We start from the raw sequence: 20,364 nt of genomic DNA on the forward strand, positions 1-20,364 counted from the left end.
TGAAGTTGCCAGTTTCTGGTCCATGGACCACACTTTGAGTAGCAAGATTTAACTAAATTTAACCACCATAACTATTAAATAATGAGAGATTGATAGAATAAGTGTTGGGGAGATAATCACAATGCTTAAAGTTGTTTACAAGTATATTTTTGGTAGCAGTTGAAAATAATGCTTGTACAATGTGTGGACTGGAATCCGGATATGAATAATAACTATTGCCAAAGTTTTATAGTAAGAGAAGTTTTTTTCATAATAGAGAGAGAAAAAATTAAAGCTTCCAGGCCACTCCTGGAGGGAGGCATGGGAAGGTAGAGATAGATGTGGGAGAGAAAGTCAGGAAGAGAGAGAAATATTTGAACCACCTTATGTGATCATGCTTTTACTGATGAACACTAGTGAAAACTGAAATGAGGAGACAGATTTTCCTGTGTAATGAGGCAGAGGTAAAATTTAAGGAAGCCAAAGTCTCAGAAGCAAAGGACACAATGTGTATAATTGCCTCGGGGATTATCAGAAATCTTGGAAGTGCTAGCTTGAAGAACTGGGAAGTTCTCACAGCCCAGTGAGAGCCACCCAATTTTTAACATCCATTATATGTTTTTATTAATTAATTAATATGTATTTTATTAATTGCTCCAGCAACGTTGTGAGTTGGATATTATTATTCTTGGTTTTAAAATGAGGAAACTGAAGCTCTAAGATTTTAAAGAATCTGCCCAAGATTTCACAGAAAGTAGAATGCGAATATGAGTCCTAACTGGACTAACTATAAAACCCATTATTATTTGAATACTCTAGTCATTTTCAAAAAAATAAATAAAAAAAAAATAGCAAAAGCTCTCCCAAAAACCTTTTAAAATGAAATAGTAAGTGGGTCCAGTGGTGGCTTAAGAATTTTTATATGGAAGGATTTGGGGGCAATAATTTGTTTGTAGGTATGTTATGGCTGAGGTCTCGTCTTGAAGCTATGTTTACATAGCTAGGATGCTATTTTTACTTAGGTCGTATGTTTATTTGAGATAGCTCCTTTGGAGTCAGTTAAATATCCAACAATCCATTTTTCATGGTGTCCTTGTGTGGGACCTGAGTACATGATAGAGACAAAATTGAGCTTTTCTCCTGCTGTCTCTCAAGCATCTCTAAGGAACCTTAAAGTGAAAAACCAGTGAAGTATGTACTTCCTATTACTCCTAATTCTGTAAATGGAACTAAAATCCAGAGATTTAAAGTAAACTGTCCAGGGTAACACAACAAGTTAACAGCCAAATGACTCAGGATTATTAAACCTAAGTGCTTAGAGATCAATTTCTTCAAATTGTGTTTAAAGTACAAATAAAAATTAAGATGATTGTCTAAAGCATGGGAGTATTTTGAAGCCTGGGGAAAGTGGGATATTTTAGATTTAACATTTGCTTTCTCGAGAGAAGCAGTATCAAATGAGGCATAATGAGATGTACTTTCAGAGTTTCTCAGGGTATTATAGTAGAGTCTTATTATTTATTTTTGTTTGTTATATCATAATTTTGAAGGTTTGGTTAATGTTTTATCAGAACAATATTACTTTTGTTTTAAATATTTGGTTTTGCGTAAGTAACCATATTCTTAGTTATAACTACTACCACATACAGAGGGCAAATTTTTGCCAGCAGAATGTGTATCTGAATTTAGATTAAAATCAATGACAGGTTAAAAGGAATTCATTTTACATAAGAATGTTTTTTTCTTTTAAAGTGTTACTTAAATTAAGTGACACATGTGTCTATGTTATTTTGATTTTATAACTGTCAATTATATTGCCGTTAATTGCCAGTAGGGCCTTGTTATAAAAGTGTCTTTTAAAAAATATTGAAGAATAAATTCATCTGAATTCAGTATTGACTCTGCCTTCTATTAGGCTTTTGGCCAAAATGTGACTCAGTAGGGTGAATACAGTAGCTGAAGCAATATAATAGCTCTCCCTTGGAAATCCTTTGGAGTAAAATGGTAACCACAAGGGCAAAGGGGCATGCCTTGACAACAGTGCCTTTCATTGGCGCAGACGGTCAACTAAAGGACAACACACAATGTTTCAGGCTAGATCTATAATTCTAATGGCTCAGCTATTTGGCAGGAAGCATCATATACATAAAAACTCGTGAGACTAAAATTAAAAAATATTCATGTTACCCCAAATCTTAGTTCTCTGGGTAAGAAAAAAAAAAAGACTAAAGACTGATTACAAGGATTTGGAAAGGAGAGAGAGAGAGAGAGAGAGAGAGAGAGAGAGAGAGAGAAAGAAGAAGAGTGGAGAGGAGGAGGGAAGGCTGGAGGCTGTTATAATTGGTCTGGAATTCTGTAAGCTTATCCTTGAGTTTTGTTGCTCCTCACTTCTTCCTTATACTCATCACCAGAATAAGCAGAGTCCTGGCCTTCTACTGGTATTAAGTGAAAAATTACATAAGTTCTCCTCTAATACTTGCTCTGAGAAACATCCTTTTTTCATTCTTTCATTAGGGATTCTTACTTTTCATAATTAGGAAAAAGCTGCTTATCCATTTTTCAGGTGTATTAGCAGCTATAATAAATGAGAAGACCATCTTGCCAGCAGTGGGGCATTTACTTACAGAGCATAAATATTTTTACTTGAAGTTTTCAGGACCCAAACAGTCATATATACATTTGTGTAACTCCCTAGTAAGGAAGATAAATATGGTAAGTTGTCTAGATATGCTATACAGATAGAGAATTTAGGGATTATTCATATTTTTAATCTCTTGATTTATAGTTTCAAGTCTTCCTATTTTCTGTAGAATCAAATATGGTTCATAGGATATGAATCAAGTATCAGTTCACACAAAGTGAAATAAAAAGCCATCACTTTAAAATAATTTTTTTCTAGGTTGAAGCCTGGTTGTGTTTTATCCTTACAGTTCCAAATGCATATAACTTCCTTTCCATTCCATTTTATGCTGAAGGGAATCAGAATATGTCACCTTGAAATATGCCACTTTGGCATAAGAATTATTTTGAGCTGAAGACAATTAAGAAACAGCCAATGCAGGAGGAACTCTCTCCCTTTCCTCTTTCTATCTAAAAGCAGGGCATGCATTTCCCTTTGTGAAGATAGGCTTCCCTCCTCCATCTTGTACCAGAAGGAGAACAACTCTTATCATAGGAGGCAGAAAGTTAGCACTGAGATGAGTCCTTATAAACAAACCTTACTCACATAACTCTTACCTTCCATTAGTTTCCCCTCACATGTTTACCTTCCTACAATTTACCATCCCTAGAAGCCCAAATCCTTTTTCTTTGTCTTGTCATTTCTCCATAATTTATTGCCCTTTGTTAAGGTGGTATAGAAGCCCCCAATTTTAACCACTCCTTTGAATTACTCATCACTGAATTCACCTATGTGCATGCTCATTATACATGTAAATAAATTCTTTTTTCTCTTCTTACTCTGTCTTTTCTCAATTTAATTCACAGACCCTGGCACTAACACTAAGAGGGAAGAGGAAAAGTTTCTTTCCTCTCATACAATGCCTATCTGGAAAACTCAGATTTCCATTACACAAGAAATTTTATTGCTTATGCTGGATAACTCTATGTGATCATCCTGGCCAGTATAAACTCAAGTTGTGATAAATCGGTTGCTAAATATACAGTTTTCAATTAAAAACTAAAATAAAAGCTTAATACTGTATTTGGTTAGTTCAAAGATCAAATATGGGGAAATAATATTTTTTGCTATGTTAAACTGTTTGCATACTTCCCTCTTCCCCTGCTCCAACTGGAAACCTGCCATCTTGACTATCCTTTTGAATAAGATAAATGAGAGCATTTACTGAAGAGATAGTGAGTGTGAATCTAACATGAGGAATGATGTGTGTGGGTCACCTGGGTGGCTCAGTTGGTTAAACGACTGCTTTTGGCTCAGGTTATAATCCCAGGGTCCTGGGATTGAGACCTGCATTGGGCTCCCTTCTGAGCAGGGAGTCTGCTTCTCCCTCTCCCTCTGCCTGCAGCTCCCCCTACTTGTGCCTTCTCTCTGTCAAATGAATTAATAAAATCTTTAAAAAAAAAAAAAAAGAATGATGTGTGGATTAGTAGTTTGAAGATCTGGGTTTTGTTTGATTCCTTCAGACGGATCCAGGGAGCTGATGGATCCAGGGTAGTATGTGGATCTGGAAATCAGGGATAAGATTTGTATCCAAGAGTAGGGTAGTGGTCATAGTAGCTGAAGCGTGAAGGGGAGAAACAATTCACAACCAGGGCATCTAATCAAGAAAGAGAGATAGGAAAAGGAAGAGGGAATAGACTGATAAATCAGGAGTTCTGAGAGTGCTGAATAGTAGAGTGGATGAATTAGAGGCAGATTTGGACAATCATGGAGAGAAAAAGTAGGTCTGTGGTTTGGGCCACTGTGCTGAATTAATAAAATGAATTATAGGCTGGGGCATATGCTAGTCCTGGTCTTATGTCCTGTGTGATTTGGCCACATTACCCTTTTCGTGGCCATTTGTCATTTCAGTTCAGGTTTCATGTTTTTAAAAAACAGACTACTAAGCCTCTTTATAATTTTATTCAGCTATCCTAGTTGATTTTTGATAGGAGGGCTACTTTTTCTTTTTAAATTCAACTTGAATCATTAAGGTATACTAGAAAGATAAAGGATCTAAGCAGACAGAAATCTAGTGGGCAAATACCAGGGCTAATATTGCTTAAAGGAAGATTCACTTAATTTTTTACTGCTCAGGGCAGTATTTCCCAACTGGAAATACTTGTAATACAAGTCCAGAGGAATACTTGTATACAATGAAAAGTACTCACTGAGAATATATAGAGTTCTTTACTCAGGACTACTCAGAACCAGTATTATGCTAAGTAAGATCATGTTCAGTATGGAAACAATTTATTTTTGGAGGTCATTCCCATCTTAATACTATTAGAATCGTGTTAATTCAATCCGGGATCAAGAGAAGATAAGAAATTATTTTCCAAATAATTTTTGTTCCCCCTTTTCCCTAATTATTATTCCCAGCAGAAAGCATCAGGAAGATACTTCCAAGCATTCAGTGGTAAATTACCCTGGCTTCTACTGAGGTAACCGTTACCTCAGATCACTATGTGGAGGAGAGATTAGTCCATTCTGATTGGACATCTGCAGAACTTCGAAGGCTGTTGTAGCCAAAAAGCTCTTGGGAATTTTGACTCTTAGGGTTCCCAACCAAGGACCCACCACCTTGGGCCGACTTACTTTCTTTCTTTCTAGTTCAGTCACTGTAGATACTGGAAATTAGCACCTTACTGCAGTTACAGATTTCCTTTTCTAGTCTCCTTCAGAACGGGTCTTTGATTTTCTTTTCATCCTGGTGGGTTTCATCCTGATGATTTTCTAATCCGGTAAGAGGCTGAGATAGTAAACCGGGATGAGAAAGGAATCAGTGTCTGTTCAAACTTGCACAGTTAGTTGACTGACAAATTGTCCTCTGCTTGGGGATTTCCTCCAGAAGGGCCAAGCCACTGTGAATTCTGAATACATTTTGCTTTGTGAAGTAACACTGTTAACAAGAACCTCCTGAAAGGTTGGTTTTTCTTCTTTGCCCCTGAGAATAACAAAGTAACACTGACTGGAGAACACTGACACTTTAGATTTAAAATATGATAAAATAAATTCTGTTTTAAGCCTAATTTAGTGGAAGTCTATTGGTAAAAATTTAACCTACAAATTATAAATATGTGTTTATTGACATGTCCAAGAAAACACAATCACCTACTTCTCTTAAAAATCGCATTTATTAGTAAGAAAAAAGGGAACCTTCCAATTTCCCTTATTCTTTAAGAAGTAAAGAATACCTTTAAAACCCTCTAACAGCTTTTCTTTTATTAGTAGCTAAAAGAAATCTCAAGGAGAGGTGGATACTTTAAAAATAAAAGGAGCAACATGAAAAGGTGCTCATCTTTCTGAAACCTCTATTGTTCAGTAATGCCTAATGTTAGACATTAAAGGTTTACGTGTTCATCATCATATTTTATTGAAGTTGGTAATAATTTACTTATTATCTGCAATGGGTTTCTGAAAAATATTTCTCTTTCCATTAAGGATTTCATTTTCAGCATTTACTTGTCAGTTAAATCCTCACATCATTAATGTAACTTCTCATCATAGGCAAAATTGAATATTCATGCCTAGCTCAAATCACTGTTATTTTGGCCTCTTACATTTTTTTCCCCCCTGAAAGTGTAGATTGTTAACCCATCACTTTACAGCTAAGATTGTTAAATTTCCAGAGACTGCTTTGGTTTGTCAGTGTAATTTGGAGTTTACATTTAGTCATTTTTCCATGGATGGTAATTTCTGCTTTTAACCTTGACCAGGTCCAAGCATGTTATTTAGCCCCTTGCTCTTTGCTACCTACTTTATTAACTTTTTGGTAATATTCTAGGTCCCAGAGCCGTGCTATTTCAACTCTTCATACAACACGTTGCCTGATTGTATGCATGGAAAATACAATCCTTTTATGATGATCATTCTCTCAAATTATTGACCTTCACCCAAGGAATTAATTTCCTTGTCTGAAAGACAGTTGAAGGGTATTTTTAGATGGTCAAGCATAGACAAGATGGTCTCTCAAGCCCCTTATAACCATAAGATTCTAGGATTCTATTTGTTGGTTTATCTCATTTTTGGTGAATCAACCTTAACAAATACATTTTTTTAAGGTCAAGGACAACATTTTTATTAATCTGTATTATGGCAGGATAGAGTTTATTTTCCCTGCCACCAACCTCTGCTCCCCCTCACTACCACCATACTGGTTCCTTGCACATAGCCATCTGCCTTCTAAGGCAGGCCAGGTTCTAACTAAGCTAAGGTAACAGTGAGAGGCCTTTTGTAAAAGTACCACAAGGGAAAAGAAGAGACAAAGACTTTTTGCATAATAACTCAGAGGACTTGTATATTCTGAGATTAGATAACCCTTGGCATTTAAAAATTCTGATTATCTTGTGGTTGCTTGATTCTAAGTCATAGTCATTGAAAGAAGCCTCCTTCATCTCCTTCAAAGGAAAAGAAAACAAAAACACCTAATCCTAAAGAACAAACAGATAAACAAAAGTTTCTTAAACTGAATAAAACATTGGCAACTAGTCCAAAGTTGAATAGGAGATATGAGGGTACGCTGAGGTGTAGGGGGGTTGTTGGTGAGAAGCAAATGGATTTTAAGGAACTATAGGAACTGTCATGAAGGAGAGAGGGAAGAGATTCTGGGGATATAAGAAAACAGAGAGGATGCAAGGTGATTGTACCTCTTTATGAAAGAGTGTGGTTAGAATGAGCTGAATATAATTATAATGTGGAAACATCTAGAATGGATGCTGTGTGGATTATAGTAGATAACTGAAGCCTGAATATATTTAGGGATTTTGTGCTTGTTATTGCTTAGTTAATAATAAGATATTCTTTTGATAATGAATTGTACAGTTCTGGCTTTCTATGAGAGCATTACAAGGGGGTTACATTGTTAATATGCAACTAATATTCATTTAGGGAGTGTTTATGCTAAAATGTGTGTCATATCAATGATGAATGTCAGGTTTCAGAATGTAAGCTCCTAGAAAGTAAGCATATTTCTGTGGAATATGCTGTTTATGAGACTCCGTTAATCCAATTCTCCTTTTGCATTACTCTCTTGATGGCACACATATTGTTTCAGGTCATGCTTAGCCATTTAATGGTTTACTTACTATAAGAGAGTTATTTGGGAAAGCCACAGGGCAAGAGAGAGCCTAATTAATATTAAACATCAACAATAATTTGGACTTATTTTCATAAGTTGCCTAGTAAAGGAACATGCCAGCCCTGGGTTATCAGTATGAATTAATGGTGGCTTCTTGTGCTGCTGGCCAGAATCATTATACACTGTTTAGCATACAAATTATTATGGATAATATTTTTGATACAGTAGAACTTGACTCATTCATTTCACTAATCTGCAGATCCAATAATTCTCAAACCAACCTCAGCCATCTCTCTTTACTCTTAGTGAAGTTTATTAATGGCTGTCATGAAATCTCTTATTACAAAGAATTCATTACATCTACAAAAGATGCTAGAGTACATTTATTGGTCTACTACCAAATAATCTAATAAAAAGTTAAATTGCAAGTCTATTTATCAGGTAGAAAGAACAGTACACTTTTTCTGTGATATGACATCATAGCAGTTCATCCTGTCCATATGCATAGAAAGTACTTACACTGGTTAATTTGCCTTGATCTTTAATAAGCTTCTTCATTATTATGAAAATATAACTTTAGAAGAACACTTCAGTGGTAGAAGAATTCTGTTACATGTAGGAATATTCAGCAAAAGTAAGAAGAATAGTAAATATCTCAATAGGTGGAACAAATATAAGATTATTACTTGTGTGTCTATTTTTTATGACCCCCCACCCTCCATAACAATCCAATACAATTTCTTAGCAAATTTACAGTTTATATAACAGAACAGAATGAAAGAGAGTCTATAAGTGGAAAACTGTAATAAATTTTCCATACAAATGATGGGTTAACTATCTGGGGGAAAAAAAAGCAACAGGCCAGAGTAACAGTGATTTGAGCTAGGCATGAATATTCAATTTTGCCTGTGATGAGAAGTTACATTAGTGATGTGAGGATTTAACTGACAAGCAAATGCTGAAAATGAAATCCTTAATGGAAAGAGAAATATTTTTCAGAAACCCATTGCAGATAATAAGTAAATCATCACCAAATTCAATAACACATGATTACTGCATGCCATCTAATTCATTATATGCTACTTGACCTTTGGTTAAACAGTAGTATTTCTGTGTAACTAATTCAGCAATTTACAATTTGAGTGCCTACTATGTGTAGTTTATGTATAGATATCTTAGTTAAGATTGAGAAGAAATTCAGTTTCTTTCTAGGAGCTCATCATTTTGTTTTAATCAATTGAGGGAAGTGGTAAATAAATGCAATAATATCACATTCATTCAACAAATATTTATGAAATGCCTACTGAATTTGCCCTTATTGTAACTGTGTAACAAGGTGTTAAATGGTAAAAGTTGACTCACATACCAGGTATGATAATATCATAAGCCAGGGAGAGGTATCACATGATTATGCGTATTTTCAATGGGAGTGATAGAGAACTGGTTTAGGATTCGTGAGCCTTTTGTTTATTTTGAGCATTTAAAAAGGTGGAGAGCTAAAAATTCAAGATGATTTGGTGAATGGGGTTTCTTTCTTTCTTTTTTTTAAGATTTTATTTATTTATTTGACACAGAGAGAGAGCACAAATAGGCAGAGTGGCAGGCAGAGAGAGAGAGGGAGAAACAGGCTCCCCACTGAGCAGAGAGACTGATGTGGGGTTTGATTCTAGGACCCTGAGATCATGACCTGAGCTGAAGAAAGATGCTTAACTGACTGAGCCACCCGGGCACCCAAGTAAATGGCATTTCTTTGGAAAAGGCTGAGGTGTGATTCCTTCTCTCTTTTTCCTCTAAATCCTGCCAGGAAGGGTGGGGAAAGTGCTTTATAAGTGTTTCCTAATTTTTTTTTAAGATTTATTTATTTATGATAGAGAGATAGAGAGAGAGAGAGAGGGAGAGGCAGTGACACAGAAGGAGAAGCAGGCTCCCTGCAAGGAGCCTGACACGGGACTTGATCCCGGGACTCCTGGATCGCGCCCTGGGCCAAAGGCAGGTGCTAAACTGCTGAGCCACCCAGGGATCCCCCAAGTGTTTCCTAATTAAAGGGACACAGTGGACTAGCCTTACTTCCATTTGGGAAAAAAATTAAAAGCCTTTGGCAGCTACATAGATGCCATGTCTAGGGATCTTGATGCAGTACTTCTCTTCCATCCATCATAGCCAAAAGAACTTAGATTTTAAGAAATAGATGTGGAACTCTCAGTAGAAATGTTTCCTGGGGACTTTTTTTGGTGGTGGTGGTTGGAAACTTTTAAATAGAAATCTTGCCTAAGGAGAGCCATGGAAGCAAGTGGCAATGGAGAGTACTACCTGGAATCTGCAGTTGCAGTGTGATCAGTAGCACCTGGCCAAAAAAGGAGGTACTTCCTATGACAAGAGACTGGCATTCAGAGGGACTTGGGTGGAGAGATTCTTGAGAAGCTGTGAAAGTATCCATAAGAAAAAGAGTCAACTTGAAATAGACACCTGTTCTAAAGAGTATGATGCCTTTTTACCTTTCTTTCTTTTAAATCCTTCAACCACAGAGGGGCTAGAAGCTGTGGTTACCAAGTTGGTGGCAGTATAGAAATTCCAAGATGGGGAAGGAAAGGAAGGCAGACAGGCAAAGGCAAAGAAAGTAGGGAGGGAGGTAAGGAAGGATGGAAAGAAAAAAAAGAAGTCAACTACTCTTCCTTTCCTAAAGTAGAGGTCTTAACTGGGAAAATGAAAAATTAAGTAATTTAATTGAGACAGAAAGTGTTTATGATTGGAAGGACTTATTTTTCCAAAGGTATGTACTAGATGTTCTTTTCCATATTCCCCTCATTAAGTAGAGCTAAAAATCCCTGGACATTATGTATAAAACAGACATAGACTGTGAACATTGGAGAGAAGACAGACTAACTAGGGAACTTGGGACCCGAGGGACAGCACGGGGAGTTTCCTGGATTTTCTTTTTGCTAGTAGTCTTCAGACTGAAGACTATAGAAGTCAGTAATCCAGACCAATGGGTGTAGAAACAAAAACAAAGCAAAAACATACACATAACAAATTCTTGCTCTTTCTCATCAAAGTACCAGTTTAGCAGAAAATTTTAAGACAACTTTTCTACTTATTTCTAAAATTTATATGAAAAAGAAAAGGTATATTATAGGTAAAACAGTTTTGAAAAAGAATAAAGTGGGAGGAATTATTTTACCCAATGTCAAAAATTAATATATAGCTATAATATTCAAGACTATATGCTATAGGTGGAGGGATAAGCTTCTGGACCAATACAACAGAATAGAAAGCTACAAAATAGCTCCACAAAAATTCTAAGGCTAAGTGATCTTTGACAAAGGTGCAAAAGATGCTTAATAGAGGAAGGATAGTCTTTTCAACAAATGATGCTATCCATAGACCAATTGGCTATCCATAGGTAAAAATATGAACTGTGACCTAAACCTTACTTGTACAAAAATTAAGTCAAAATGGATCATAGAATTAAATGAAGATAAAAACTATAATACTTTTTTTTTTTTTTTTAATATTTTTTTTTCAATTTTTATTTATTTATGATAGTCACAGAGAGAGAGAGAGAGAGGCAGAGACACAGGCAGAGGGAGAAGCAGGCTCCATGCACCGGGAGCCCAACGTGGGATTCGATCCCGGGTCTCCAGGATCGCGCCCTGGGCCAAAGGCAGGCGCCAAACCGCTGCGCCACCCAAGGATCCCTATAATACTTTTAGATGATAAAATAGAAGATAAATTTCAAGACCTAGGGCTTGGTTAAGAGTTCCTAGGTATCACACTACTAGTACTATCCATAAAAGAAAAGCATAATAAATTGGACTTCATCAAATTTTAAAACTTTTGTTCTGTGAAAGTCTCTGTTAAGAGGAAAGTGTTTGCAAAACATATGTCTGACATTCATATCTGAAATATGTAAAGAACTTTCAAATCTGAATAGTGAAAAAACCCACTAAAAACCAAAAAACCCCCCAAAAACCCAAACAACAACAAAAAACCCCACCAAACAAACCCCAAAGCAGTTCGACCAGAAAATAGATAAAAGAATGAAGAGACATTTCATTGAAGTGATAAATGGATTAAAAATAACTATGTGAAAAAGTATTGAACATAACCAGACATTAGAGAAATATAAATTAAAACCATGATGAGATATCACCACCACTTATTAGCCCAGTAAAAAGAGAACATAATGAGAACATAAAAAGCTGTCTATGATGAAAAGAAACTGGATCTCTCATACATTCCTGTTGGGATTATAAAATGGTGAAGCCATTCTAAAAAAGTTTGACAGTTTCTTGAAAAAATAGACATGGATTTACTATACAACCCAGCAATCCCAGAGAAATGAACACTCCGTCCACACAAAAACCTGCACATGACCATTCATAGCACCCTTATTTGTTATAGTCAAAAACTGGAAACAACCAAAATGGCTCTCAATTGGTGAGTGATTAAATGAACTGTCACATCCATACTACGGAATACTGCTCAGAAATAAAAAGGAATGAATAAAACATTGATACACACAACTTGTTAGTGGATCTCAAGGACATTATGCCGAGTGAAAAAAAGCCAATCTCAAAAGGTTACATTAAACATAATTCTTGAATTTACAAAATTATGGAGTTAGAAAGCAGATCAGTGGTTGCCAGGTGTTTGGGGTGGTGGCCGAAGGGTATAGGAGTGACATTTAAGAGGCAGTTCGGGATCTTCGTGATGATAAAATAGTTTGATATTGTGACTGCAGGGATGGATAAAATGATGTGGAACTACACCACACACATTGTACCAATGTCAATTTCCTGAATTCCATAGCACACTATAGTTATCTAAAATGTAACTAATCATTGGGGAGATGTAGGTGAGGGGTACTTGGGGCCTCTCTGCAAATTCCTGTGAATGTCTAATTATTTCTAAAAAAAACTTAAAAATGTGCTTGTGACTTAAAGTGATTGTTACAGTTTCAGTTACCTGAAAATAAGCAGAAAAGTGAGAGGACTTCTGAATTTTTTTTCCAGAGGGGAAGAATTGCTATGTTCGCTGAATAAACTTAAGGGGACTAGAGACAAGATCAAGTTGCTTGTGTGATTGCAATCCATGATGACTTCTTGCTAAATATACCCATTACCTGTTATATTCTCTTTTTTTAAAAAAGTGCTTTGTTCTCTTGTTTGCTTGACATGACAACTCTCCTCATTTTATTCATGTTGCTTCTCACAAAATCTGTTTGTTTGCTTGTTTTTGTTTTTCGTATTTTCCCTTTCATTCGGTAGGGACAGTAACCAGGTAGTCAGTCAGTCACCCAAGTCATAAACCTTTGACTCATTAGTCTTTCAACTTCTTTGCTGTCTTCATCATGCCAATTCCCTCTCTTTCCCAGATAATTAGTCACCAAGGCCTGTTGACTTCGCTTTCTCACACTTCCCTTGTTTTTGCCTTCATTTTCTCTCACCTGAATTACTGTGACATCTCCAACATTTACTTACATACTTGCAGGTTTGTTCTCCTTAACTCTTTCTTCCCACAGCCATCCAAAGTGTTATATCTGAAATACCTTTGGCCCTGTCATATCTAGCCTAAATAGTGTTTCAGTGATTGCTCATGGCCGACGGGAAAATTTGAAGTCCCTTAACTTGTCAGCCAGGGTTCCTGATGGTCTGGTCTCTGCCCAGCTCTCCACAGCCTGACTCATATTTGTTACATAGATTCATATCTCTGTGCCATTGTTCCTGCTCCTGCCTCTGGCTTGCATGTGGTCTTTGCTTGGAATATGTATACACACCCTCTTATTATTTTCGAGACTCAAGGCTTCCAGGAAACCCTCTATCACCCTCTTAGGGTAGGTCAGGCTTCCACCTCAGTGCTCCTGAAATTGCTCTATCACTTAGACTGGGCCTATGGTCTAAGTGTAGTCCTACTTTATAAGCAGAGAAACGGATTAAATTATCTGAAGGTCGTTCAAAATTTGTTTTTTTATGAACCCATAAGGTTGCTTGTATCATCTGGCATCTCTCATTCATCATTTGAATTTGAGAGACATTAGTTAATTGGTTCTGTGTAGGAATTACGTTAGGGATGGGAGATGCAAAACTGAGTGAGGCAAGGCTGTGGCCCTCGCTTACCTCAAAGTATATGACATGCATTTTATGTTCATGATCAGATGGGAAGAGGGCAACACTCCTTTGAATAAATTAGCAACCTGATTGTGCTATATGGGCACCTGGATGAATCCTGGAGAAGTCCCACTTGCTGTGGGAGGATTAGCACTGGTGCGGAGGCTTCCTGTGGTCAGCATAGCCACACCACTTGCATCTTTCAGAATGTATAGAGCCACAGACTCTTAGAATCAGTCTGTGCCTGTTAATTCACACTTATTAGCAGTAAGATTGGCTACACCGCTAGGCATTTGGAAAACTGCTCTGTCTCAACACCACTATCCACAGCATGATGAAAGAGCTTTCTGAAGAGTGAGAAGGATGTATGTGGTCAGTTGGTAAAGTCAGAACTTAATTTTTTTCTATTATTAAAGTATCACACTGCTGATTTTCTTTCTTTTTTTTTTTTAATTTGTATTTATTTATGATAGTCACACACAGAGAGAGAGAGAGGCAGAGACACAGGAAGAGGGAGAAGCAGGCTCCTTGCACCGGGAGCCCGATGTGGGATTCGATCCCCTGTCTCCAGGATCACGCCCTGGGCCAAAGGCAGGAGCTAAACCACTGCGCCACCCAGGGATCTCACACTGCTGATTTTCTACCATCTTTTCTTCCTTTTCCTATCTTGATTCTACACATTACTCTGTTTTTATTGCTACTTGGGTTGTAAAGGACTAGAGAATGTTATAGTAAAATGTCGTAGGAACTACAGAAAACTCAAAGTGCTTGGTGTAATGCCTGGTCCTTTGTAATATTAAACAATCAGTGTAGAGAAACAAAAAAGGGTGTCTTTGCAATTTTGTTAGATATCAAAAGAACCCTTAGAAGACAAATTGGAGAAGCAATGCTGCCTCTCTTTTTATAATATGACAAAGAGCTAATTCAGCTTCTTTAACAGGAACTCAAATAAGCCCAACCCTTTCAAAAAGCCTTTATATTCAATGTAAAGGAAAATGTGTCTTCAAATCCTTAGAGTTCAGCTTCCACTGGTTTCAATGGGAGCTGTACATTCAGAGCCAAGGGCTAATTTTGGTCTATGTATTTCCCCAATAAGTTCTCTTGGGTGATCATTTTAGCATCAGCAAAGTGTTTCCTCTAGCTATAAGAGCCAGTGTTTAAAAGTTTAAAGTGATGCGAATAGGCCAAAATCTAAATCAATATTCTGTAGAACAAATAAAGAGAAGAGAGATTTAGGCAGCAGGCACATGGTATGTGCTCCAATTCCCTGGTAGGCAGATCAAGGAGGTTTCAACAAGAACTTAAAAATAAAGAAGCCTAGAAAACAGATGTTAACAAAACTACTCTCTCCCCCTCGCTGAGAAATGACTGGTTATGTTTTCAGATCAAGACACTGGGTCCCAGAGGGAAATACCATTGTGTCATGTCTAGTGAGATCTAAAGAGCAAAGAGGATGCAGATCAATAGTAGCTTATTTATCTTCCTCAATGCCAGTGATTTGAACAGAGTTTGTACTGACTTTGTTTAGCTTTTAGGCATGTTACTTTGGTTCACGTAGTAGTTTATATGGAAATGACATGGTACGAATGCCACGTTTTCCCCTCTTCTCCACCGCCCATTCCTGCTTTCAGTTTCCTCTTAGAAGTCCCCTAACTTAATAACGTTTGTGGGGAGGACGGTTTGCCTGCTGATCTCTGGGGCTCTGAAGATTACTTATTATCATTTACCCTTAGAGAACCTTGAGTGATGCTAGCTCAAAACGGATGACTGGAAAGAAATACTGCAGTGAAAGAACATCCAAAAGCAACTTCATCACAAACCATTGATCATAACATTTGACTTCCCTAAACAATAATTTGAGATGTCACAGTGGGAAAAACAGACCACTGGAATGCGTAGGACCTTCAATATGCTTTAAAAGAGGGTTTAGTAGAAGACGGTTTGATTGCTGAGATGCCAAATGCATTGTATTATGAGAAAAATTTACTTTTTAAGAATATTCCATAATAACTGTAGCAATAATAAAAAGAGATGGAACTTGTAGAGTGACTCATGTTTCAGAGCATATTTTTACATTTATCATCTCACGAACCTCTAAAGCAGTTTTTAAAAGGATTCCCCAGTTTTTTCCCAAGATATGTTCCTAGTAGGTAAGTACAAAAGTCCAAAGATATAACTTTTATAAAGCAAAAAAAAGGGACATTCAGGGAGGAAAAACTAGGGAGGTCTGAATTACGAAGTAGCCACTCTGTGTAGCAGTGATTATATATCTATTTTGCCATAATAAAAAAATGAAAGAAAAGTACAGTGATACCACTCCAAGTTATAGAAAATATACCATGGCAATATTTCAGGAGATGGATTCTCCTTAAATAAGTAAAGGTTACTGAGTCATTGAAAAGATATTATAGGTACCCCACATTCTGATTCCACCGGCTTTTCCATTTTCTTCTCCTGTGGAAACTATGAGAGTTCCCTGAATTTCTTGGCTCTATTTTGAGATACTAATATTTTACACTCAATGAACAAATGCATGTGAAAATGCTTAAACATGGGAGTTATTTTTTATTCTAGATGTTATTTCATATTCTCAGAGTGTATTTCTAGTAATTTTGAAACTTTTTACTTTTGCCCTTTTCACCTTTTGATTTGTGTTTGGAGTTACAGAGGCTATATATACAAAAGTGTAAACTTCCATCCCTATCCTACAGGAGTTTATCACCACATTAGGAAGAAGGAGCATATACAGAAGAAAAATTAAATTACAAGATAGTATGTATCTCAAACAGTAAAAACTTAGTAAGGAAATCAGGAATTCTCCATGTGGGGTTGGAATAAACTATTGAAGTCTATATAGAAGTTTCTAGAAGAGACCCAGAGGAAATGGCAAAAGTACTGATGCGGGGGTGGGTGAGGGAGTAGACGCTATAATAACAGAGCAAGGAGGAGGCAAACAGCACTGCTTAGGACACGGAGGCAATGTTTATGAACCTGTGCACAAGAGACAGAAGCAGAGTAACTTGCCAGTTGGCTTGATAGGGGAGGAAGGTTTGTGTTAAGGGGCTGGTGAAAAAACCATGGCTGAAAACAGCACACATTAAGCTATGGATTTGGAAGAATCTTGGGCTAGATGAGCAGCTAAGGTTTCTGAGAAGGGACTTGACTTGGTGAGAGCAGGATTTTAGACAAGCAAATCTGACAGGAATGTTCAGAAAGAGTTAAGCTTAGTATTAATGAGAGCAATTAGGAGGTGGCCCTAGGAAGCCAGGCATCAGGTGATAAAGGTCAAGACTCAAGCCAGCTCTGTACAAAACCCACATGTATCTGTGTTTTGGAGCACAAAATTCCCCAGTGTTCCTTAAAAGGCCATAAATCTCAAGAGTTTTAGGCCAAATGGAATACTTAAAAATTTGTTGTAGTGGGGCACCTGGGTGGCTCAGTAAGTTAGGTCCTTCAGCTCAGGTCATGATTCCAGAGTCCTGGGATCAAGGCTCCCTGCTCAGCCAGAAGTCTGCTTATCCCTCTCCCCTTTGCTCATGCTCTCTCTAGCTATCTTTCTTCCTCTTGAATAAATAAATAAATAACATCTTTTTAAAAAAATGTCTGTAGAGATTATGAATGTATCCACACTGGTAACTAAAGAAATAGAAATATTACGGAGTCCAACTTAACTGAAATGTAAAATTGCAGACTAGGAGTAGCAGATGCTCAATTTATATGATCCTTGAAGACTGTAAGGAAGAGTCACTACCTCATTGAGGAGGGAAAGGGTTTTTATTTCAGGGTTTTAGAGATGGACCAGACTTGCCTTGGTTGGATCTTCTTTGTTTCCCCTTAGGCCTGGCCTTTCCATGGATTAGTACAGAGTTCATATTGCCTACCTCCTAAATTCTCTTGGTGGACCACTTGACAATGAACGAAAACTTTATGTTACCTTTCTTGAGAAAACAGAGGGCAGCCCGTTAGTGTCCTAGCTTACAATTTGGTTAACTAGCAGCATGTGGCAGAAGCCACAAGAACAAGAATGTTCACTTTTTGGGGGCTGTTTTTTTTTTTCAAGAAATTATTACAGAACAGAGGGATTTAACCGAGGCTATGGCTTTTCTAAATATCGTGAGGTCAAGTTCTACTGAACCTCGGGATTAGCAGTGCTCTGGGTTATTTTCCTTTTGGTGCTTGTTATACTCTCTGCAGCTCTATGTGGTCTCTTTAAGTTAAGATGTTTAGGAGTTGGTAGAGTTGGCAGACGATGACATTACATGCTGTATTATTCATTGTTTGGTGACTAGACTTCATATCTGTGGTAAAAATAAACATGATGCCTCTTAGCTTACTTCAATCCATTCAGTACTCTCTTGAATGGCTTCCTGTAACTGTGTAGACTGCCTTTAAAGAATGTATGAAGAAGAAAGAGATGGAGGAGGAGGAGGAGGAGGAGGAGGAGGAGGAGGAGGAGGAGGAGAAGGGGGAGGGAAAGAGGGCAGGGGAGAGGGGGAGGGAGCTCAGCCTCAAACATGAACTATATGGCATCATTTTTTTAGAAGCAGGCTGAATGGCAACCTCAGAGAAGTGCAACATTCACCTTAGTGGCACTGTAAACATAGAGAGTTATTTTTCTTCAACAACTATAGCTTTCCTTTCCATTCTTTAGTTTGGAAGTAGTTGTTTTTATGCGTCAATATCACAGGTAAAAAAAACAGGTTGTAACTTTTCTTATTAAGATGGAGGAACCGATTTCTGGCCATGTTGGTTTCAATTTTACTTCATAAACGTACCAGTAGGTGTTGCTATGCTAGCACTAATGTGGACTCTAAAAATTAACTGGTCACTTTGTGGTGAGTGTGTCCCCAAATAATCCTAATTTGTGTATTCTTTCTCAAAGATCAAAACGCTGCTACCAAACACTGCCACCAAATACTGAAGGCTTGATGGGATTATTTTGACTGCAAAATCTGTTTTTAAATGAAGAAGATAAATTCTGCTGTGTCAATTCATAAGACTGGAAAATTATTTCATTGACTTCTCAATAGTTAAAGTATTTTGGCCTTCACAGGAAGAAGCAATAACCAATTTGTGTTAACTGGAAAAAAAGATCATTTCTTTCTTTTGCTCCTCTTAATTTCTGCACTTCATTCATAATACATATTATCATTGCCGCTGTGTCCCAAATGCACATAAAGAAGGCGTGGGGGAGAGTCTCTCTGCCTGGTATAGCTTCCAGGCATAGATAACCTTTGAAACATGCTCTAGTTTGTCAGACAAGTGAATTTACACAAGACCCACAGTTTAACTCTTCACAATATACCTCAGCATCTCAAGTATGTTTACATTGAAAAGTGTTTTCATATTCCTATGTGTAGGCAGAAACAAATGATTTCCTCATGTTAACCTCTGTAACCCTGCCGCCTGTACTAATTATTAGGCAGAAACAACAGACGCTACTACTTCTGTTTTTTACTTAAATTTGCTAAGCAAAAACCAAAAACTTAAAAGAGAAAAATGTTTGCAATTTCTATATTCAAAGATGAGGTTCTTAAATTTTAAAAAAATTCTGTTAATTGATTCTCAGGCAATAAGCCAATGATTTCAGTATGTGCTCTGAGGGAAAAAAAAATACAGTTCGTGCATATTATATAGCTTCTACATTTGAAGTTTCCTCAGTTGTACCAAGTATGTGAAATTGAACAGTAAAAATCTGAACTCATCAAGCTACATTTTCTTTTTTAATTGCTAAACACAAACACTTCAGATGAAAACTTGTACTTTGATCTGAAAACACTATTTAAAGAATGTGAATTTGTGTACACAGTGAAAGTAAAGACATTGGTTAAGGAAAGAATAAACCTCTAGAAGGAGATGAAATGTGAAGAATGAATGGGAATGTGAAGCTGTTATATTTTTGTTTTTATAGTTGCAACTATTCAATAATATGAAGCAGTAACAGTTTATTGAGCCTTTAACAGGTAGAGTTGAATCACACGAGCCAAAGAGAACATGGATTTTTCTATAAATTGCTCAGTGCTCATTTTAAAATAATCTCTAATAAAACAGTGAAGTGCTTCTGTTGTAGAAATCTCTTAGCACTTTCTAAGTAGCAAAATAATAAACTATTTTGAAGAGTATGGTTCAGAGCAAAGTAAATAAACTTGAACATTTTTTCTCCTGCATTTTTTATAATGAATTTCCATTGATTTTTATAGTTATATGCTTTGTGATCTGTGATCTTTCCCCCTGTGTCCTCCTCTCTCTGACTCCTTCCCTTCCTCCTCCCTTTTTTCCATCTTTCTCAGCGGTGTCATTTGAGGGCAATGCAACTATGTGAGATAGCTGAGTGAGATTACACAAGGTGAAGGAAAAACACTCAAAGTTTTTCTCCCTGTAGAGTTTCATTATTGAAATGTTCTGAAGTCATGGGTGGTGAGAGTGAAAATGTAGAGATGCAGATTGGTTGGTAATCGACTCAATGTTTGTAGTAACTGGAGATGTAGCGTTCTAATCATTCTCTGTACCATCCCATGGAAGCTGGGTTTAATTCCGCT

At 37.0% G+C, this 20,364-nt stretch overlaps 1 protein-coding gene across 31 annotated transcripts in view; it reads left to right on the forward strand.

Moving 5' to 3' along the window:
* LOC144293967 (uncharacterized) overlaps positions 1 to 20,364 on the forward strand; it is a 1,010,193-nt gene that overhangs the window by 126,459 nt on the left and 863,370 nt on the right. The window lies entirely within an intron of this gene.

Source organism: Canis aureus, chromosome 2, assembly GCF_053574225.1.
Source record: "Canis aureus isolate CA01 chromosome 2, VMU_Caureus_v.1.0, whole genome shotgun sequence".
NCBI classification, from domain to species: Eukaryota; Metazoa; Chordata; class Mammalia; order Carnivora; family Canidae; genus Canis; species Canis aureus.